This window comes from Rattus norvegicus, chromosome X, assembly GCF_036323735.1.
Source record: "Rattus norvegicus strain BN/NHsdMcwi chromosome X, GRCr8, whole genome shotgun sequence".
In the NCBI taxonomy this organism is placed as follows: domain Eukaryota; kingdom Metazoa; phylum Chordata; class Mammalia; order Rodentia; family Muridae; genus Rattus; species Rattus norvegicus.
The window spans coordinates 34302385-34325946 of record NC_086039.1 but is presented as its reverse complement, the minus strand read 5'-3'; the positions used below and the strand labels follow the sequence as shown (position 1 = coordinate 34325946).

At 41.3% G+C, this 23562-nt stretch overlaps 1 long non-coding RNA gene across 1 annotated transcript in view; it reads right to left on the bottom strand.

The window, feature by feature from the left end:
- Positions 1 to 23562, bottom strand: part of LOC120099257 (uncharacterized) — a 118396-nt gene that overhangs the window by 61625 nt on the left and 33209 nt on the right. The gene's annotated exons all lie outside the window — the stretch shown is intronic.

The window sequence follows — 23562 nt, the reverse complement described above, 5'->3', positions numbered from 1 at the left end:
GGCAATTTCTCAGAAAACAGAATAAATCTGCTTCAAGACACAGCAATACCACTCTTGGGCTTCTACCTAAAAGATGCTCCACCATACCACAAGGACACTTGCTCAACTATGTTCACGGCAGCTTTAACTATAATAGCCAGAAACTGGAAACAACCTAGATGTCCCTCAACTGAAGAATAAAATAAATGCGGTACTTTTACACAATGGTAGACTACTCAGCTGTTAAAAACATTGACATCAGGAAATTTGTAGGCAAATGTGCATTAAGTACAAAAATCATCCTAAGTGAGGTACCTCAGATCCAGAAAGACAAGCATGGTTATGTATTTGCATATAAGTGGATAGTAGCTGTAAGGTAAAGGATAATCATACTAAAATCCAGACCCAAAGAGGCCAAGTAACAAGGAGGGCCCAAGGCAGGGCCCAAGGCAGGGCCCAAGGATCTCCCTGGGAAGGTAAAATAGAATAGATTTTTGCCAGCAAACTGAGGGTGGGTGGGATTGGAAAAAGGAGGGATCAGGTGTGTGGTGGGGGGATACTGGGAGAAACAACTGGAATTGGGGGACATTCGGGGGTTAAGGTAAAAACTTAGTGCAATGGAAACTCCATGGAATCTACAAGAGTAACCCTAGCAAAGATTCCTAGTAATGGGGGACACAGCCTGAACCAGCCATCTTCTGTAACCAGGCAAGGTCCCAAATGGAGGGACTGAGATACCAACCCAACCACAAAACCTCTGACTTATAATTTGTCCTACCTGCAAATTTTCTGGAACCAGAACCTATCATAAAGGTCATCAGAGAGACCAGAGAGACTTCATCAAGCAACTGATGGGAGCAGATTCAGACTCCAACAGCCAAACATTAAGCATAGCTCAGAGAGTCCTGTGGATGAGAGAGAGGAAGGATCAGAGACACCAGAGGGGTCAGGGACAGAAGAGCATGGCCCATAGAATCAACTGACAGGGATTCATGGGGGCTCACAGAGGTCAGGGAGCCTGTAGGGGTCTTGACCTAGGTCTTCTGTGTATGTTTTATGACAGAGTAGCTTGGTGTTCACATGGGACTCCCAACAGTGGAAGCAGGTTGTCTGACTCCTTTGCTTGCTTGTGAGACCCTTTTCCTCCTCCTGAGGTGCCTCATCCTGCCTTGATGAGATGGTATGTGCCTGGTCTTACTGTAGCATGTTATGTCATGTTTGATTGACATCCCTGGAAAGCCTGCTCTTGTCTGAAAGGAAGCAGGGGAGGTCTGCAAGAGAGGAGAAGTGGGTGAGTGACTTAAGGGGAAAGTAAGGGGAGAACTACAGAGTGGGTATAATATATAACAGAAAAAGAAAAAAGAAAAAGAAAAATTGCAAGACATAAAAATAGTGGAAACTTTCAAAGAGTATACAAGTAAACAGCTGAATGGAGAAGAATTTAATGCAAGATCTGGAGGACAGAATCTTGATTTAACAAAGGCCCAAACAGATATTTTGGAAATAAAAGGCTAAATAAATCAAATGAAAGACTCAAATGAAAAATCCCCTAAGATATTAGCTCAAATCCAGAAAATATATGAAGGCTTGAAGTCAAGGTTTCTAGAGAATATGACTGGCTTCTTTGAAGAGTTCTGCAGGTAACATATAATACTAATTATATACCTTTTTAGAAAGGGTCTATATTCTTTTATTAAAAACTTAAGTCAAGGGGCTGGAAAGATGGCTCAGTGGTTAAGAGCACTGACTGCTCTTCCAGAGGTCCTGAGTTCAAATCCCAGCAACCACATGGTAGCTCACAACCATCTGTAATGGGATCTGATGGCCTCTTCTGGTGTGTCTGAAGACAGCTACAGTATGCTCACATACACATAATAAATAAATAAAATCTTTTAAAAAAAAACTTAAGTCAAGCATCATGTCTGTACTCTCAACACTGGGGAGGCTGAGGCAAGAGGATCAGAAGTTGAAGGGCAGATTGACTACATGACGTCATATCAAAACGAAACACAAAATAGAATCTAACCAAAACTAATAGGGTCTCTACTGATGTTGATGACATCTGTGTCTTGGATCTTCTAGAAGGAGAATAGAGTCAGGGTAACAACTCCTTCCTTCTCACAGTTAAGTTGTTCAGGAATTGAGTGGGAATGATTTAGGACCAGAAACAGTTGGGAAAGCTCTCAGCACTCTACTCACTAGTACAGGTTAAGGTGCCTATGAGTGTGTGTGTGTGTGTGTGTGTGTGTGTGTGTGTGTGTGTGTGTGTGTGTAAAACAAGGTTGATGGGACAAGAGTCAAGCTTAGTGTCCCAACACATGTCCTGAGGAACAGGAGGAGAGAGTAGAAGGAGCCAAACAAGATTATCGAGGAGACTGAGTCTCGTGGTGCAGGACTGCAGTCTCAGCTATTCAGAAGGCTGAGATAGAAGGACTGCGTGTTCAAGGCCAGCCTGCCCAGCTTATCTAGACCTTGCTTCAAAGTAGAAAAAAGAAACAAAAGGGCAGAGATGTAGCTTCCTGGTAGAGCTCTGGCCCGGGATGTAGGAGGTCTCTAGACTTAATCTTCGACACTGCCCCAGATGGAACAAAACAAGGAACGATTAGGGACTATTTCTTTGTAGCAGATGTGAGACAGAACTCTGCGGTTGGAGGGGGTTGTTCCACTCAGGCAGAGTACAAGAGGAAGATATGGGCAACCTATTCCCAAGAAAGGACTCCATCACTAGAAAAGCCCACTGTGGACTTCAGAGCAGGATGCTGCCCCTTGGAACAAAACTTCCAAATTGATGGCAACAGACTGGAAGTCCAACAGGACAGAGAGGAGGGCATTTGAGCAGACATGAAAAGGGCACAGAGAACAGTCACCGTTGCCATTATTTTTCCAGAAATCCCAGCTCTTGAATTCTTGTTCATAAAGAATTTAAGTTCCAACGTTTGATTTTTCCCACCTGTTTTAGCTATTGTCACCCACAATCCTCTCTGCCTTTATGGGAGTAGTATCTCAGCCTCAGGTAGTCAGCAAAGTTGTCCTATCACAGGGGACAAGTGCACTGCGATACCTAGTGGGTTTGAGGAGATTTTGTTTTGTTCTGTTTTGCTTTGCTTTGCTTTGAGAAAGGGTCTCCCTATGTAGGTCGGACTGGCCTAAAACTCTTTACTATATAAACCAGGCTGGCCAGCAACTCGCAGAGATCAGCCTCTACCTCCTGAATGCTGGGATTAAAGACCTGAGCCACCCAGCTCAGCTTTTTTTTAATGAATTTGGGAGTGCATAAGGGATTGGGAAATGTATGTGTGGATTAGGGATCGAAATTTAGGGATTACACATACCAGGGAATCACAACACACATACCGTGCTTGGCATTTTACATGGATACCGGGAATTTAAACTCAGGTCTTCATGGCTTGACAGCAAGAGGTCTTACCCACTAAGCCATCTCCACAGTTCAGAGGTGCCCATTTTGACAGCCTTTTAGGAGAAACCTTTCTTTGAGGGCTTGTTTTATTCCGTTCTTGTTCTGTTTTGTTTTTTGGTTTGTTGTCGATTTTGTTGGAGCCCATGGATCATCTCAGTGTCCCACAAAGGAACATATAAGGAAAATGAAAGTAGTGTGGAAAGGCAACTTGGTTTTGTAAAAAGGGTTGGCTAGAACTCAGACAACAGGCCCTTCGGACAAGATGGCTTCTGTCTTTCATCCCTAATGTAGGTGGTGGCTGCATCTCTGCCATTGTTGGGAACTTGACTTCACAATCTGACATGGTTAGCTATTTTGCACAAAGCGGAATGTTCAGAAAATAGGAGCCCTTCTGGGTAACTGCCTTTAACAGGAGGGAAAAAAACCCTGTTTCTGCCACTTTATAGACACTCTGCAGTAGCTCAGGCTGATCTCCAGGTAGCTGTGTGGCTGAGTATGACCCTGAACTCTTAATCTTCCAGTCTCTGTCTCCTAGGTGCTGGTTTTACAGGCAAGTGCTAACTTGTCTGGCAGGAGTCTTTCTCATGTCTCAAAGTCTCTTCTGAATTTTTCTTTCAATCTAGCTCACAGCATAAACACGGGGCACTGATACTGAGTAAGTTCTATGCAATGCTTCCTCGAATGTGCACTTTCTGAGCTAGTGTTCCCATTTCAACCATCCCACAGTTGATTTACTCCTATCTCAAAGTTTAAGAAATGTGGTACAAGGTAGTAAAAGACACAGATGAAACACCAACAATGAAATACAAGATCAAATCAATTGCTTCACACTTTTAAGGTACCAACATGAATAGGAGAGCCATGTTTTTTATGATGCTGTTCTTGAGTTGGTGATAGAGGCCTGTAATCCCAGCCTTTAGGAGTTAGAGGCAGAAGCATCAAGAATTCAAGGTCCTCCTTGGTTACACAGTGGGTTATCAGTCAGCCTGGGTTACAGGAATAGACCTTGCTCAAAACAAACAAGCAAACCAAAAGACAGACAAGATAATGTTCCTGAGAGTTAAAGATGTTAGTCTACTGTGCAGATAGATATCACTGAAAGAAGTATGTGTGAAAGGAACAGTACTGTCTGCAATGAACACAAACATAGAGCAGACCTGCAGGACCAGAAGAGGTCATAGTTGACTACAGGAGTCTGAAGGAACTACCTAGAAAAAGACTTAACAATTTCCTCCTCCTATTCCCTGGACACATGACAGAACCTTAGGAAAACTGGCTGCAGGAGCCAATAACTCCCTTTTCCTCGCCCTCATAAGAGTTCCAAGTGAAACCTGCTAGAGCTAGAGGGATCTGATAACATCACCTTTTAACTCATGAAAGCTGTGTCAGCAATTCACTGTGTAAATTTGTACCTCTCTTGGGCCTTGGCCATTAGCATGGCCAGCAGTTAAACGGAGAATCAAAGGGGTCAAAGTGCTGAGAATGAGTGCATGCTGGGCATGCTCCACGATAAGTAGGATATCCAAGACAACCGCCCTTCTCTAAAGCTCAGGGAAAATGGTGGAAGAGGGAGTAGAACAAATGTTAAAGACCTAGAAAATGGGGAGGGCATCACATGACCATGATCATTACATGACCAGGGTTCATGAACTCATGAATCCACTGTACTTCCACAGTTCCTGTACAAGATTAAGACAGCCAAAATTCTAGCATGGGGTGTAGATGGTATGGCTGCTAAGTTGGAAGGTGGATATATTGTGCGGGTGTCCAGGAGGAGTCAGAGAGCATAATGGGAGAAATACATAATCAAAGTTGTATAAATGCAGGACTGTAGAAGTGGCTCAGTGGTTAAGAGCACTGGCTTCTCTTCCAGGTGGCCCTGAGTTCAATTCTCAGAAACCACATGGTGGCTCACAACCATCTATAATAAGATCTGATACCCTCTTCTAGGGTGCATAAAGACAGCAACAACATATTCAAAATAAAATACATCTTTAAAATGTATAGATGTATGAAATTATCAAAGAATAAAAATGTTATTTTTTAAGAGTGTGAGATATATAAAAGATATTAAAGAGTCTCCACATAGCCACTCAGACACAAAAATGAGGATTTCACTAACCAAGTATTCACTAATTCCTAAGCAAATGGCAAGCATCTCATTTAAGAACACAGTGGTTGAAGTTTAAGTTGGTTGGCTCCCTGTTTTAGTTAACAAAGACCCTTTAAAATCAAACTTAAATTCCTTGAAACTGTAAAAAGCCACAACTGAGTGGTTTGCATTATTTATCAGTCAAAACTAGATTTTGTAGTTTGGGTAATGCCACCAAGAATGTGGTTTCTTTTTGGTTTCTTCTTAGCCCTCCGTGGTGTTGGCGACATCCTTGAGCTTCTGTGATGATCCCAAGATCTGTCTATCATTGTAAGAAAATGTCAAGTAAAGGAACAGCCTTACATCTTTACATGTACGTACCAGGATGAGTACTTGTCTGCAGCCCTATAGTAATACCTCCTCTCACTTCACCTCTATATTCCAGTTCCATAGACCTAATTCTGGTTCGTGGTATATGCTGTTCTTAATTCTTTCATGGCACATGGCTTCCTATGACATATTCTTTTTCCTCTCTGACTCAAAATTCACCTCCCAAACGTCACCTTTCCAAACTGAACAAAGGCAACTTTGATTTCCTCCTCATCTACCAAATGTCAGCCATTGCTGTCTCCTTTTTTTTTTTTTTTTTTTTGTTCTTTTTTTCGGAGCTGGGGACCGAACCCAGGGCCTTGCGCTTCCTAGGTAAGCGCTCTACTACTGAGCTAAATCCCCAGCCCCTGCTGTCTCCTTTTAAGCTGTGATATACAGTTCCTATGTGTGGCAATAGCTTAAAAGTGAATGTTCTGCACTTCCAGGAGAAAAGAAACCACACCTAATTGTCATCATCATTGTGCCACCAGTTTCAAGCTGGAGTCTGGATAGTGAATAAATTTGTTGCATGGATGGATGAATGGATGGATGCACTTGTTTCTAAGCCTTCAAGTCGATCTAATTAGCCATTAGCTATCATGTTTCTAAGCCTTCACATTTATCTAACTAGCTATGCAGTTATCACTTCTAAGAAAAGTTATCACTTTTCTATAGTTTTGAGACTCCGTTCTATAAACTGTGAAATGAAATGTTGAACTGTTTGACCTTTGAGATCCTTTCTGAATTTAAAGTACACAACCTGTAAAGTGTTACCAGTAACTGAATTCCACTTTAGATTAAAAAAAATGTGTGTGGATGTTTTGCCTTCATGTATGTCTGTGAACCATGTATACATGGTATACATGGAGTTTAGAAAATGCCATCAGATTCCCTACAACTGGAGTTATAGATGGTTATGAGCTGCCATGTGGGTGCTGGGAATTGAACCCAGGACCTCTGGAAGAGCAGTAAGTGCTCTTAAACCACTGAGCTATCTCTCCAGTCTTTTATATTATCAATCAATCCATTCACTCACCCATCCATCCATCTATTTACCTACCTACCTATCTAATCCATCTGTGTATCTATTATCTATTTATTTGCTATGGTATGTGTGTCTCCCTGTGTTTGTGGTGTGTGTGTGTGTGTGTGTGTGTGTGTGTGTGTGTGTGTGTGTGTGTGTGTGTAGGTCAGTGTAACATGTAGATTCTAGGGATAGCTATCTGGTCCTCAGGCTCAACAAGTAAAGGTGCCTGTCACTGAACCATCTCACCAGCCCTGAACGTGAATGTCTTTAACTGCAAATACTATGAATATAAACTTTAAAAGGCTGTATTAAGCTACTCTGCTACCCTTTTAAAAATGTCATCCTTAATCAGATTCTAACCATGTGGTCTTGTGAAATAGTTGGCAAACTGAAGTAACTGGGCTGCTACAAGCATCTGGAGTTGCCAAATAGCCAACATGAGCTAGAAAAAAAGTACATGCTGATAGTCTAGGAATGTATTAAATGAAGTGTTTAAAAATGTAGCACATGAGCCCTTCACCCCCACACCCCCATCACAATTTTCAAAGCAGAGGCTTGATTGGATTTAATGTACTGCTAAAAATACATTTATATCGTTAGGCAATATGTCTAATATAGAACATTATTATTTTATCAAAGCTGTTCATTCTAAATTTACAAAATAGCCTTGTTTGGCTGGGGAGATGGATCAGTGGGTGAAGTGCTTGCCACAGAAGCATGAGAACCTGAATTTGGATTCCTGATGTCCACATACAAGCCAGGAATGGTCATGCACAACAGTAACCTTGCTGAAATGGTGATGTCTAGGTTTAGAGACTATCTCAAAGAGTATCATGGAGAGCACTAAAGGAAGACACTCAATAGTGGTACACATCACACACACACACAGAGAGAGAGAGAGAGAGAGAGAGAGAGAGAGAGAGGAGCCTTGTAGCTTGCCAATTCATTAAAATTTGGCTAAATCTTAAATTTATTTTTATTGAGAGTCCATTCCATCCCTAGTGGGCTTATTATCTACTTATGCATTTAAAATGAAAATAAACTTCCTCTTATCACTCAACATGCCTCCAAAAATCAAGATTAAAATTCCCTACCTGTTCTCCCATTCAGCATCTGGATCTGAACTATAATCTGCCTATAAATAAGAAATGAGAATTTTGATCAGGCAGCTTTGCAATCTGTTCAAAGTAGTGTGGGAATGTTTGATGGCATCACAAATCTCTGTGTAAATTAACTGATGTTAAGACAGTTTAACTACTATAAAATACTTTATTATATTCGATATCCTTTTAAAATGGATACTTTCTAATGAAGCAATTCAGCCAGAGGACTGACTTTAAAAGCACTGTATGGAATTGTCCTTGTAAAAAGAAACTACTTCTGTTGTGCAGACTAGACCCTCATTATTCCTTAACCTTTTCCAAATGTCTGGGGCAGGAGTAGGCTAACTACTCCCTATTACCATTGTTATTTCTCTTTGGCCTTCAAGACAGATGCCTGGCCAATGGAATGTAGCCCAAAACAATGCACTCTAACTGGGGCCTGACCCTCAAAAGCAAACACCAGAAGCTCCCTGGTTGCCCTGCCTGTTTCTGAACACTGTGTGGAGTGAAGCCCTTCCTGACTCCCTTCATAGTGCTCATTCTGTCAACAATAGATGACGTAGTAAAAGAGAGACAACATTATCCCGTGCCTCAGTCTTAGCCACTCGGGCTTTGGCAATGTCTTCACTAAAATGGTGGAGTTGGTGAGTATTTAATCTATTTCTATTTCTTTTCTTCTTAGATAGGGCCTCGAAGCTCTCCTAGCATCCAAGAATGACCTTGGCCTTCGGATCCTCCTGACTCCACTTCCCGAGGGCTATAATTATAGTCAACTACCACCCCTGCTTTTGTGTGGTGATATCTGACCAGGGCTTTCTGAATGGCAGCCAAGTACTCTATCAACATCTTCATCTATCTACGTCTTCAGTGCCAGGTGCTAATTTTACATCTCCATTTCTTGTCATTTTATTTTATTTTTTAGTTTTATTTTTAATTAAGACAGCCTATCCCTATATAGCCTTGGCTGGCCTGGAGCTCACTATGTAGACCAGGCTGGCCTCAAACTCCTAAGAGATCTGCCTGCCTCAGCCATCCTAGTACTAAAATTAAAGACATGAGTCATCACAGCCAGATCATTATTCTTCATTTAAAGAGAGATGGGAAACAAAGAGGTGGTATCCTGGTGTTGCATTAAATTTCACCCAGTACTCGTCAACTCTTGCATATCTGAATGCACAAATTAGAACAGCTACACAGGACGGGGTTTGCAGGTGTTTAGGGTCAGCAGCCTGTTCACTTGCAGTGTTTTCAATAGCAACAGACCCTGCCCACTTCAGAGCAGTGTGTTAGCCAAGTTCCTCACAAAAGCAGGTGCCAAGATGGAATAAAATAGTCAAGGATGTCGCCTGAGAGCCAGGCCTGGAAGATGAAGTGGAGAGCGAGCTAGAAAGGCTAGACAGTTATCAGATCAAAATATAAAACGGAGCCTGGAAAAAGAAGATGGGAAGAGAAGTTTGGATGGAAGTGTCTGAAGCTGCCAGGGTCTAAGGAAGGTTTGGCAAGATTATCATACATCCAAGACAGTCCTACCTACTTATCACCCCCATTCTGTCATTAGTTGGGAGCAGCCTACAAAGCCTCAGCTCAGGCATGAGGGGGACGCAGAGCCCAGCAGCCTAGGCCAGCAGGAAGTTTCTCTTCCTGCAGCTCCTCAAGGCTCAGTCTCATAAGCTCTGCTGAGGGTAGCCATCTTACCTACATTTCTTGCTATCCTGATAGATGTCAGCCCGGGACTTGGTGGAACACACATCTGTAAGTCCAGCACTGAGGAGGCAGAGACAGGAGGACTGCCTTGAATTTAAGGCCATCTGGGGCTACAGAGGGAGACCCCGTCTCAACATTCCAACACACACACCCATACACACACACAGACACACCGGGGGTTGGGGGAGGAGAATATTAATAATTAATGAATAGAGTTTAACATGTTGAAAACATAGGATCAGAAGAAACTCAACTCAATGACGGGTCTCTTATTAATATTTGGGGGCTGCTAAGGATTGCACTCAGGGCCTTGTTCAATGGTCCGATTAAACAGAGACTCCTTGCTGAGTGGTGGTGGTAGGGCATGCCTTTAATCCCAGCACTAGGGAGGCAGAGGCATTTGAGTTCAAGGCCAGCCTGGTCTTCATAGTGAGATCCAGGACAGCTGGAGCTACACAGAGAAACCTTTTCTTAAAAAACAACCGAAAAATAACCAGAACAAACCAAACCAAACCAAACAAAAAACAAAACAAAGGCCCTTTAACTACTTAGAACTTGGATTTAGTTAAACAAAGCCATTTGTTTCTCTCTACTATAAGTGCATAAGTAAGCAAAGTGGTGGTGTGGTCCTTGGATTGTCTTGGGCCCAGATATTTCCCATCTTTGTACCCCTGCATTCTTAGAATATAACTACCATGTTCAAGGTCATTTTAATTTCCAAAATGGATTCCTGTCTGCCTTTCATCCAGGAAGAAAGATAAAAAGTGGTGTTAGAACCATTAAAGGCCCTTTATGGGAAAACTGTCACCTCCTAGTCAAAAGAATGGATCTGCCGATAGGTGAAAACTCATGCTATTGCTCCCTCCCTTAAAATATAATCCAGTTGGACAGGTCAAGGGCGTGGCTACAGGACCACCCCGCAGGAAGGCAGGCTCACCTTAAGCTATGTGGTAGAGATTGGTGGGATAATTATCCCTTTAGTAAAATAATGTTCTTTTTGCTTGCCCGAAATTCCAGCTTCTTGGTGCAGTTCCTTCAAGCCAGGAGGGATTCTGGTGGACTTAGTCCACCTTTCTGATTCCCGACTCAGAAGGTTTAACTTTTCCCTATTCTTCTTTTCTCTCTCTTTCTTTTGGGTACTCACCAGAACCTACACATGCTTTTTCTCCTACTTCAGGCTTCCTTACTCTCTTTCTCCAAAGCTTTCTTCCCCACCGTGTGAATGCCTGCCACCGTGTGGCTGACCTCCATAAGGGATTAACTCAGTGTGGCTGCTTCTCACTTCTCCATCCTTGGCAGTTGCCAGGGTTTCCAGTCTGCTTGCCCTAAGGTTTTTCTTTTAAGCACTAATAAAATCATCCTCAAACTTCCATTTGAGCCTGCTCTTAAATTCTTTTTAATGAAACTTAAGAACTCAAAGAGGGGTTCTTTTGTTTGCAGACAATTTCAGCACACAATTTCATTGGGTAACACCTTGCTGTACAGGCAGCTGAGAAATGCATTCATTTAGCTGTGCATAGAGCTGTCCCAACTGTTTTCATGAAAGGAGAGAATAAATTCAGGGCATGCATTCTTTGTCACAGTCATTTCTTGAGCTCAGATTTGAAAAGGTTTTAATTAAAAAAGACTGATGAGGTTTACTTCCTGTGCTACCAAGTGAATGAATATTTATGAGAAGCATTGATCCAGTTCAGTGGCCATCCATAAATTTGCAAATATTGTTTATCAGTGCCATGTGTGTGTGTGTGTGTGTGTGTGTGTGTGTGTGTGTGTGTGTGTGAATTTGTCCACCCCACAAGTTTCCTTCTCTGAGAACTGCTCTTCCAACTCTTAGTCCCCAAATACCATAGTTAAAAGCATCAAAGCTGAGGTTGGGGATTTAGCTCAGTGGTAGAGCACTTGCTTAGCACTCAGTTCAGTCCTCAGCTTCAGAAAAAAAAAAGCATCAAAGCTATCCTTTGGCCAGCAACTCTTGGGTTACAGAAAGGAAATAAGCCAATCAGAGCAAACCCATTTCTTTGAAGACTCTGCAGGTGTGTTGAGTATAGTGATGCACACCTATAATAGCTGAGAAACTGAGGCAGGGCAATTACCAAGAGTTTGGGGCTAGCCTGTGCTATATAGTTAGTTCCAAGCCAACCTGAGCTACAGTGTGAGAGCTCATATCAATCCGTACCACTCCAAAAAAAAAAAAAAAAAAAAAAGAAAGAAAGAAAGAAAAAAGAAGGTAGAGGATGAGGAAGATTTGGAGTTGGTATCAAAATTAGTCTCCACTAATCATTTTATCAGAGATGTTAATTCAGAAAAAAGGGGAACAAACCATCATCTGCTATGGCCAATGAGTGAGCCAAGGAGAGCACCAGTTTCTGCACAAAGGAAAGAAAACTCAACAAATCCCACTGCCTCTCTCTTTTCTGTAGTTATGTGGATCACTGCTTTCCACGGATATTTTCCCAAATGCAATATTCAAATCAGTGAACCGGAAAGACCATAAAGAGCTGCTGTGCTGCTGTCAAGTGCTTTACAATGTACTTTCATTATTATGACCTAAGCAATACAATCCTAAGCCTGTCCCATTGCAATCCTTTGCAAATGTGGCACATACTGGAACCAACATGAAATTCGAAAAATTATTGTGTGCTCCCCAGATCCCAGATCAGTGAGTATAGTTTTGGGTGGAGATGTCACTTCCTGATAATAGAGCTCTCTCTATCCGACCTGCTGTTTGTTTCCATGGGAATTACATGTTGAAGGTGATGCTTAGAGTTTGGGGAAATGGATTTGGCTTATTAGATTGGTTTCGAACAATTGAGCTCAATTGGTGTTCTCCACACATGGGTCTGAAAACTGTGTGGATAAATAAGTCGTGGATTCTGACCAGGAACTTAGGTATGATATGTGGCTCTCCTACGCTAGTGTTCTATGCACAACGAGCCATATCTAGCAAGAAAGAGTTAAGATTTCTAGGTTGAAAGGAGACTCAATAGTCTAGAGGCAGAAGAGAGGAATGGGGCCATTGATTTCTTCCAAGCCAGAAACATATTCAAAAGGAATTTTTCCCCCTCTCTGATCTGGCTTTACTTATTCCCTTGTGTTTGTCTGCACTCAGTGCTTAAAGATAGCTCCAGTGAGGTGGGGAGAAAGAAAAACAGCTCACATCACTACATTTAGGTAGTTTTCAAATCAAACGCTCAAAATTATGTTGGGTTATGAGAGGTTATAAAAATTTTAGTGCAGGTACAAGAAAGAGCAATAGTTTTTCCTAGCCTTCTCCCTTCACTCTAGTAGACCCTCCTATTAAAATGAAAACAAACAAAAATAAATAAAAGCATTGAGTCCTCTGCCTTCTGGAACTTTCTATCAGCAGGAGGTAAGAAATCACGTAAATTGCTGAAAACAAATGGTAATGGGCACTCATTTCTTTTATAATGGACCATTAGATTATTGTATTTGCATGTATCATTAAAATTTATTGCAAATTCTCTAATGGAATGACAATTCTGGAGATATAGCCTGTCTGATACAATTAGAATGTAGGTTTGTAGGAAAAGTTGCTTCACAGTCCCCTTGGGCGGGAGAATGTGTATCCTTAGCTATGAAAATATCAGTGCGAATAAAAATCAGTGAGAATAAATGTACAATTTTAACATTTTCCTATCAGAAAGATTGTCTTATGATTTTCACATTAACCAGTGATTTGAAGCCCAGCATCTTTTGGAATAAATTTCTTTCTTTAATACGGAACATGGAATAATCAAGATCAGGGACATTATCTTTTGTAGTCTTTGATAGAAAAAACAGATAATAGTAGGGGTGATTATCAGTGAATGCTCACTGATTTATAGAAGTGTATAGAAGTGTTTGTGTGTGTGTGTGTGTGTGTGTATACAGCTTTTGGGAGCTGGTTCATTCCTTCCACCATATGGTGCCTGAGGATTGAACTTAAGCCATCAGACTTAGCGACAGATGCCTTTAGCCTCTGAACCATCTCACCAGCTCAGGGTCTATAGGTGCATTTGTCTAAATAGGGTCTTCACAGCAGAGAAGAATCAGAACTGGGCATAAGGACATAAGCTTCCTAATAAGACATCCTTGTTCAGAGATACTCGCAGGTCCATCACAGGTTTGATTTCCTATGACTGAAGACCGATATAATCTGTCTGTCTGTCTGTCTGTCTGTCTGTCTGTCTGTCTGTCTGTCAGTCTGTCAGTCTGTCTGCGTGCGTGCATGCATACGTGTGTGTGCGTGTGTGTGCGTGTGCGTGCGTGTGTGTGTGTTTCTGTCTCCTCTCCTCTCTGTCTCTTCTCTGTCTCCCTGTCTCTCCCAGTGTCTCTGTCTTGGTCTCTTTGTCTCTTTCTGTCTCTGCATCTCTGTCTCTGTCTATCTGTCTGTCTGTTTCTCTGTCTCTATGTCTCTGTCTGTCTCTCTGTCGGTCTCTGTGTCTCTGTGTTTCTCTGTCTGCCTCTGTCTCTGTCTCTCTCTGTCCCTGTGTCTCTGTCTCTATCTCTCTTTGTCTCTCTCTGTCTCTGTCTCTCTGTCTTTCTGTGTCTCTGTCTGTCTCTGGCTCTCTCTGTGTCTCTCTCTGTGTCTCTGTCTCTCTCTGTCTCTGTCTCTCTGTCTCCTCCCACCCCCATTTCTCACTGTATAGACCAGCTTAGTCTTGAACGTGCAATGATCCTCCTGCCTGTATCTCTCAGGCACTGGGATTACAGGTTGCAGGCTCCACATCCCATCAGGCCCAGGGAATATTTCTCTCTCATCAGTCCTTTGAATTATTGGTTCGTCAGTCCCTATCTCCAGTGGAATCCCTCCTCCATAAACACTGCTTTTATTCTTTAAAATAACATAAATTTCTCTCCACTCCCTGCATTGTTATCACTTGATCCAGAGAAATGATAAGACTACATGGAAGTCAATTTCAATGTCATTCTGCATCAAGAATAATCAGAAAATACCTCCCTCAGCCTGTAATTTTATACTATTTTAAGTGAATTTAAGAATATTAAAGGCTTCATTTTGTATTACTATATTAGCTCAGCACATTAAATATTATGCATATATTGTATAAAAGGCGAGAATAATAAACAGGAGAAAAGGAGCTGAATTTAAAAAAAAAACTCAGTGACTTTAACACGTATTTTAACTAAATGAATAATTCAAATCTGTCTCCTGGCACCAGAAAAAACATTCTAGAATATTTTTCAGAGATGCGTTTTGGTTATTTGATATTTCGTGACACAATAAGTCTTAGCAATATTCAAATGGTTCATTAAAAGTGAAGGATGACTAGCTCAGGGGCTTCCAGAAGCCCAGAAGAAAGACATGACTTAAGAAGAACATGTGCGGTTTCTCCCACAGTCAGATGTAAATATTTTAAAGTTATATTTGAAATGCCTGTGGTGTGCTATATTACAAATGAGGAAATGATGTGTGAAATTAAGTGAATTGCTGAGTGATCAACCAGTTTAAGTGTGTCAAATGGAATCGTCACCAAACTGGTAATATAGCGTTAATTACTCTGAAGAGAGCTGTCCTAGAATTCATAAACTTTCTAAACAATGCAGAAACAGGCAAAGCTATGTGGATCAACATTTGCTGCAGATATTTTCCCAAATATCATATCCAAGTGAATGTAAGAATAGGACCATAGGCAATCGAGGGCCGATTGTCTGATACTTTACAAACTACCCAGTTGGAATTTTTGGTTTTAGTGACAACATGGGTCATGTGCAGCAGTTATTATCATCACTGTCCTCAATTTTCACCCATTATCTGAAGATAGTGATTGATTCCTTCTTCTGAAGTGTATATGGATGAATTTGAATTTGAAACATGCCTGGGCTGACTCATAAAATAGATGGTGATAAATTGGAGATATGTTTTCATTTGAAAATGTGTGAGTTAGAATCAAGAGCCATATTTGCTAAATTACAGACACAGACAAACAATGAGTAAGATTCAGGAATAATTGTAGGGTATCCATGGTTACAAAAAAGCCTGGTCAACACCCATTGTTCTATTCATACCTTGGGAAACACGTCACCAGGTTTCTATAAATAGAGAATAAATTCATCCATTTCCATTCTAATCTTGTAAATCTCCAATTTTCTCCACAATAAAGGAAATAGACTCTTGAGAATAATGGGGGGAAACTTGTGAGAGTATAGAATGGGCCTTGTGTTTGAAGGAAGTGTCAACATGGTTTTTCAAAAGTAAGATAAAGGGGGAATAATGGGGCTCCCTAAAATCTCATGTGGATGACTTTTTGGGGGAAAAGTGACCCCCAAATCTGAACAATCTTAAGCTACTTCTTAGGATACACACTCAATTTTAGATACAAAGCAAAAGGAAGATTTTGGTTAAATACATGTCAGGAGTTTGTTTCTTCGTTTGTTTGTTTAGAAAGGCCGAAAAGAATGAGATACTAAGCCAAACCAGTTGGTTCAGAGCTGTCACCCCAGCAATTTGGGAGGCCAAGGCAGGGCAATGTCAAGTTCAGGGTGGGCTTGCCCTAGGCAACTTAGTTAAAACCTTGTCTCAAAATTAAAATTAAGAAAAAAATGAAATGTTTTTGTAAGAATTCAGAGTAAGCAAGAAAAAGTGAATTCAAAACGCCGAATTCCAGACACACCCTAGAAATCAGAGGCACCAGGTACCTGTGAAGGCTGTGCACTGTTAGAAACGGTGGAGTTCGTTCTGTTACTATGCTCCCAGAAGTGCTCAGCTCCCAGCCCCAGCACCTTCTCCTTCACAGTTCTGAAACCCCTGACAACCACTCATTGATTTTGAGTGGAGATTGGCAGTGAAGCATCCAGGCCCTGTGTGAGGAACCTGACACTGAGGCCCATCCCTTGACAGTCTCCCACGGATTTCACTAAACAAAGCTCTGCTGAAATCTTGTTCACAAATTGATTTCCAGAACCCAGGTATGTGTCAAACACATTGCATACATTATATCATTTAATGTTCGAACTGAACCCATTAGTATTCTATTGTTATCTCCAGTTACAGATAATGAAAGGATGGTTAGAATAGAGACAGAAGCTCCATTTTATCTTTAAGCTTAACAGGCAGAACTATATAGTAAGATGTGGTCTCAGAAGAAAAAAAATGTTGAATAAAACGTAATGTTTAAAGGAGGGGTCACAAGACCTGGGGAATACTTGGCAGTTAATGGCTGCTGAGGAAAGGACAGATGCTTTTCAATGATAAGTCACCCATGTTGCTGCTATAAATAACCTGACACTTGTGTTCCTTTAAAGGCAATGGCTCTCAATCTGTGGGTCATGGCCCCTTTGGCAAACTTCTAGCTCCAAAATTATTTGCATTATCATTCATAACAGTAGCAAAACTACAGTTTCTGAAGCAGCAATGAAAATAGTTTTATATTTGGGAGAGCACCACAACATGAGGAACTTTATTAAAGGGGCTGCAGCTTTTGGAAGGTTGAGAACCACTGCTCTGAACAATTCTAAGCTCAGTGGGTTAAGAAACAACAGCTAAAAGAGACACAGAAGTGGAAGGAAGAACTATTTGAGAAGGGGAAGGGGACCAATAAGAGTTGGAGAGGGACGAGACAGAAAAGTGGGAGGTATAAAAATTAATGCAGTATATTCCTGTCTGAAATTGTGAAAAAATAAACAAAAATCACTATGTATATCCTACCACCCCCACTCCCGTTCCTCCAATATTACTGTTAGCACACTCCTGACTTTTCAGCATCCTAGGAACTTGAGCATATGGAACCAAATAAAAAGTCTTAGTTGATCTGGCACACGGTAGAGATAAGAAAGGAAGAGAAGATTTAAGTGAGGGTGATAATGTCCTGGCTCCCTCTACTAACAGGTAACACAGAAAGCAGCTGTCTGAATTAATTCAGTGGAGCTGGTGACTATTACTGGATGACCCAAAAATCTCTCTCCCCTTGCCCTGCAGATGCACAGGATGATATCATTATGCAGCAAGGCAGGTCCAGGATAAGGCATAGCCTATCATTGGATGAGAAGGGAAGTTGGGGGAGGGTGTTAAGTCTAGGAAGGAGGGAGGAGGAAAAGGAGGGAGGGAAATCGAGATGGAGAAAACCGAGCAGGATGATCCAGATCCAGGTGGACTAGGTCAATTTTGTCTTGTCAAGGTGGGTGGTTTAAATCTTTATTAATTGGCAGTGAATTTGCTTTGTGGATGAACTGTGGATTGGGAACTTAACATATAAGTCTAATTGCTAAATTACAATTTTCTGGAAGTTTGATTTACTGGGCTAAAGAGGACAGTGTGTGAAAGAAATGGCTGAGAGGCAGTTGAAGCATGCGGATCTGGTTCGCACAGGGCCCACAGAATGGAGAGGGAGGTGCCTTGGGGACTGCATGGTGGAGTAGCAGCAGAGCAAGCGGATCTGGCTTGCAGGAACTGATAGAAAAATGTTCCTTTTTACTCTTACCACAGCACAGATGTAAAGGAATGAATAGCTCCATTGGTCTACTCGTGGGTGCTACATTTTCCTGTTCAGTTTCCTACAATCTTCTCCACCGTTGCAAACACTTATTGTTAAACTTCTCATGGAGTACCCCAGTTTGAACATGCCATACATTCTATAGCCACACCTTACTCTCCACTGACTAGAAAGTAGAAGATAATCGAGCCCCAAGTCACTTTTCATTGCTGTGATGGGAGAAGATGCCTTGATGAAGGAGGGAAGGGTTTATCTTGGCTCCCAGCTTCAGAGGTTTTGGTTCATGTGTAGCTGGCTTCTGGTGAGGCAAAACAGCGTGACAGGGAGGGTGGAGTAAAGTGAAGTGGAGCAGAGATGCCCACTCCCTGGTGGCCAAAAATAGAGAACTCAGGGAGGGCTCAAGGGTAAGCTTTACCCTTTGAAGTCACCCCCTAACAGCACATCCAGCTCCCAATGACCTATTTCTTCCAATCGGGTACCACCTCTCAGTAGTTCATTCATCTATGAATTCATCAAAGGATATATCTGTTGGTGACATTACAGTTCTCATGATCCAATCCTCTCTAACAGCACCCCTAACTGAGTACTAAGCCTTTGTAAAGGACACTTCCCATTCAAACTGTAACAAATATCTTCCTCACTAATACAAACACACATACACACACGCATCTCTGTTCACTATAAATCTCTAGAATCATATTGTTTGGATAATCAGATCACCTCCGGACATATAATAATTATAGAAAAATTGAGGAAAGAAAGAAATGAATCACTGGATGATTTCACAAGCTTGAATAAATTGATAATTGATACTTTGGTGTGAAAACCTACAGCCAAGCAAGAATTTGGCACTTCCATAAACAGATATCCTTTAGGTAATGTTCAGTATGTGGATATTGAAGAGGTGGTATGAGGAAAGGGTGGGGCATAAGGATGCTTGGTACTTTTAGCCTTATTCAACATTCCCAGGAATGCACCTTTCCAAAGTCAAGCCCTTCACTCATCCATACATTGAGTCTACCCTCTCTACCTCCAAGCCACCATCCTGAGTCTTCCTTCTAACCACACATATGTGTGAAAGAGAAACTATAAACATAGATTTCTTCACCATGGCAATGCCTCCGAAAATGTTTCAATGCTCTGTTGCTCTTTCTCCCACTGTATATTTCCGGTATTGGTACACTGGGCAAACATGCACACCGAGTTCCACTCTGGGACCAAAGTAAGCATGGCAACCGAACATCATTTCAATGTAGCAGTGATGAAAACAAAGCAAAAAGGATGATGCTCAGTCTTCCAGCTCTCCTATGGAAGTGTCAGCTTCACAGTCACCTCCACAGAAGTTTCTCTGTGAAATGTTCACAAAGATACTAATGTTTATCCATAGCTGGTATGGGGCAGTGGGGATTTTAAAAGCATTTACAATGACTATGTCCACTAGAATGGGTCAAGTGATTGACAGCTTAATGAACTTCATGGCTAGAATGCATTTACTCTTCTTCCTGGGGATGGGGGCAGTTGAGCGAAGGGCCACTGACTGACACAGTAGCTCTTTTTTTGCTAAAAGCACAGGAGCTATGGTGACATCTTGTGTCAGGCTAAAAAGTAACAGGGTGTTGATTCCTTGTGGGTCTCCTGGGAACTTTGGCTACAATTCATCTTTATTTTATCTGTTCCTTTTAGCTGCTGAGAAAAATAATAAAACAATGCCTTTTTCAACTGTGGAGATGAAGACTTGCAATAATGATTGGGGAACTTCAGGTGACAACTGACTGATCTTATTGCCACCTCAATGAATAGACACCTAGGAGTCCCATTCTGGGACTGAAACTTGGCCTTTCCATCATGCCGTAAGACCATTAGGTCTGGACCCAACTATAGTCAACCCAGCATAGCCAGAGGTAGCTCCAGAGTCATGAAGAAATGAATCTATTCTACTGCATGGGCATTTACCCTATCTCATTTCTTTGGCAGACTTTCAGAGATTTGCATGACATGACTGGACCCTCTAGATCCCAACAGATGTTGAGTGGTGGAATGGTGGGAGTTAGCTGCAAAACCATATCTATAAGAGTGATACCTCTTAGTATTTGTCACTGAGAATCACCCGAAGAGCTTACAAAAGCACCAATACTATACCTGGACCAATTGCAGACCAATGCAATCACAATTTACATGGGCTGAACTAGAATGTTTTTTGAAATCCCTAGTTGCTTCCTTCCTTCCTTCCTTCCTTCCTTCCTTCCTTCCTTCCTTCCCCCCTCCCAATCTCCCCCTCAGTGTTTTGAAATACAGTCCTACTTTTTAGCTTTGCCGGAATCCACTATGAAGTCCAGATTGGCATCTAACTCAATGGTACTCATCTTTGTCTCAACTTCCCAAGTGTTAGGATGACAGTCAAGAACCACCACACCTACTTGATCCTGGATTTTGCTTTCTTGCCCTGGGAACACAGCCACTGTGCTGTGAGGAAGCACAAGCCACATGAAATGCCCATGACTCTACCCTATTGATGCCCTAGTTAACACCCAGTATCAAACACCAGAGTAATGAATGAGTTAGCCTTTGATATTTCAGGTCTCCAATCATCCAGTCACCTCAGCTAATGCTACAGAAGATCACAGACAAGGGATCTTCATTAATTTTGCTATTTTAAGGCACTGAGGAGTGCCTTGACAGCATTAGATAGCTAGCATGATCATATCTCTGGTTTAGATGTGGAAATGAAGACAGCAAGACCAGAAGTTTAAGCCACATAAGGTAGGCAGACAGTAAGAGACAGAAAGCAGAATTCTGGGTCAAGAGTCTAGACTATATCATTAGAATGAATCTCCTGTTCAACCAGTAACTGAAAGTAAGGATCTACAAAACCAAAACTCTGAGGAACTCTGAAAATAACCTAATTCCTTGTGCCTTCAAACCCAGAGCAACACAAGAAAGTAACAAAAATCTGCTCTTTCTACCACCTCTTTCATTTGTTTGTTTTATATTTTAAAACAGGGTATTACTTTGTATCCCTAGCTATCCTAGAATTTACTATGTATATAAGACTGGCCTTAAACTCATAGAGATCTGCTTGCCTCTGCCTCTGAATGCTGGGTTTAAAAGCATGTGCCAGCAGTCTCTTTGTATAAGCCATGAAAGCTTGGAGAAATATGATCTGCACATATTTCTTTGTCCATATAATTATGATAACATTTAGTTTTAAAGCCTATTTTATTTTGTACTTAATTTCTCCAGCAATGATGATCTATTTCACCAGTCATCTTTGAAATAATTGATTTGAAAAGCTCATTTATAAAGTGAAAGTATTACATTGAGACCAGTGAGAACGCTCTGCTAGTCTTAGTCAGGAGGAAAGAATCAATTACTAAAAGTTGTTCTCTGACTTCCATGTGCACATTGTGACATGTTTGCAGATATGCACACACATTTGATAAACATAATTTTAAAAGTTAAGAAGTAGTACATTCTACATACTTTCAAATCTTCTCCTTTGAGGTTACATTATATTGTATACCCTTGCGTTTGTAGATTATGCACCTTGGAATTATTAAAACATAGAATTATTGAAGCAGAAAAACCTTATAGTTTTAATTTGATTTTTATTGATTAAAATACCCATTTTAAGTATGAATCATTTAATTTAAATAATTACGTTGTTTTCTTTTAATTATCTACTTATTATGAGAGAGGGAGACACAAATACTATGCAGGACACATGGATGTCAGAGAACAATGTTGTGGAGTAAATTCTGTCCTTCCATCATGGGAAGAGAGATGGAAATCAGGTGATCAAGTTTACACCAAAAATGCCTTTTCTTGGCAAGTCATTCACTGAACCTTATTTGCTTATTGTAAATATGCCTGTTCCTAACTTGGTGTCCAAGACCCTATTTTGGGTCTTGGTTTTCCCATATCTCTTGTTTCTCTTCTCAATCTTTGCTCACTTCTTCTCTTTTCTTGAATGTTCCAAGGCTCAGTCCTGTCTCTCTTTTCCTTTCTCCATAATATCACTCTAACGCAACTTCAAATTCTACATACATAACCACACCCCAGCTATATCTCCACATGCATTTCTCTTCAACTTCTAGGTTCTAAAATCTAATCATGTCCTCAACAGGTATATGTGCTGGCCCTCTCAAACTCAGCTTCTTAAAGTCTTCTCCCTGAAACATTGGCTTCACCAATAGTTTTCCCCATCTCATGGAATAGCAATAATTACCTTTCAGTTACTGAGGGAAACAACTTGATACTTTCTCAAGTTCACCCTATTCAAGAAGAAACTTTAAGAACTTTACTTTGAAAATGTCCAGGTGTTGACTATTTCACTGGTGTTGCTATGATCCAAGCACACTGCCCCTTACTTGGAAAACTGTAATAGTGCCCCTCTCCTGGATGTCTCCTTGCCTAAAGTTATCCCTTTCCCATACTACCTAGCAGCCAGGATCGACTTTTTTTGTAATCAAAGCAGGACCTTGTTGTATTCTCAGCTCAAAATTCTCTAGTGGCTCTCCTCCCATACTCACTGTCCCTTATCATGCTCTGCACTTTAATATTTCCATGGCCAGCAACACTTTTTTTAAAAGAGTTGGATAGCATGTCTAATTTATTGATCTTTTGGGGAAATTTGACACACCATCAGTGTATCCCAATGGAGCCATTAATCTTGTAGCTTGGATGACATTAGCTGCTTCATTTTTATGGTGCTGTTGAGGAATCAGCTCTCTGCAGAGGCTCAAGAGAAAGACTTTTGGAGAAATATGCAACTTCCATCTAGACGTTTTCAAAAGCTCTCTATTTACTCTCTTTTTCATCGCTTACAGTGTTTATCTTTGTTGATGTATTTTAAAAAAGAGAGGGGGGTTATGTTCTATGGAGGTGTGGTAAGGTGTAAGGGAAGGGGATGCTTCAAGGAGCCCATGCTGAGACATCCCTTCCCCTGAGGGACCAGCCACACAACAAGTATAGTATAGAATAGAGTTTATTCAGGGCATGGGAAGGGGAGTTAAGAGAGTAGTAGGGGCAGAGAAAGGTAGAGAGAGAGAAAAGAGTAGAGAAGTAGAGGAGTAGAGGCCGGCCATGAGCATGTGGAGGGGGCGAGGGGAATGGAGAGAGAAGGGACAAAGGGGAAAGAGGCTAAAAGCGCAAGAGAGAACAAGAGAGTGAGGAGGGGGCAAACAGCCCCATTTATAGTGTCAGGGGCTGGAGCTTAGACAGAATGATAACATTTGTAAGATTAGTGCTAACAGGTTTGGTCTTGGTTTTTGTTTTGTTTTGTTTTTATTTTTTGCCTTGAAGATATTTTTGGCTGGCTATATGAAATACATTCCTGGACTTCCACCCTCTTAATTCGCTCTATACCATTGTGTTGTGGATCCCATGTGGCTACTGAAGCTCTGGAGCATGCAATCTGAGGG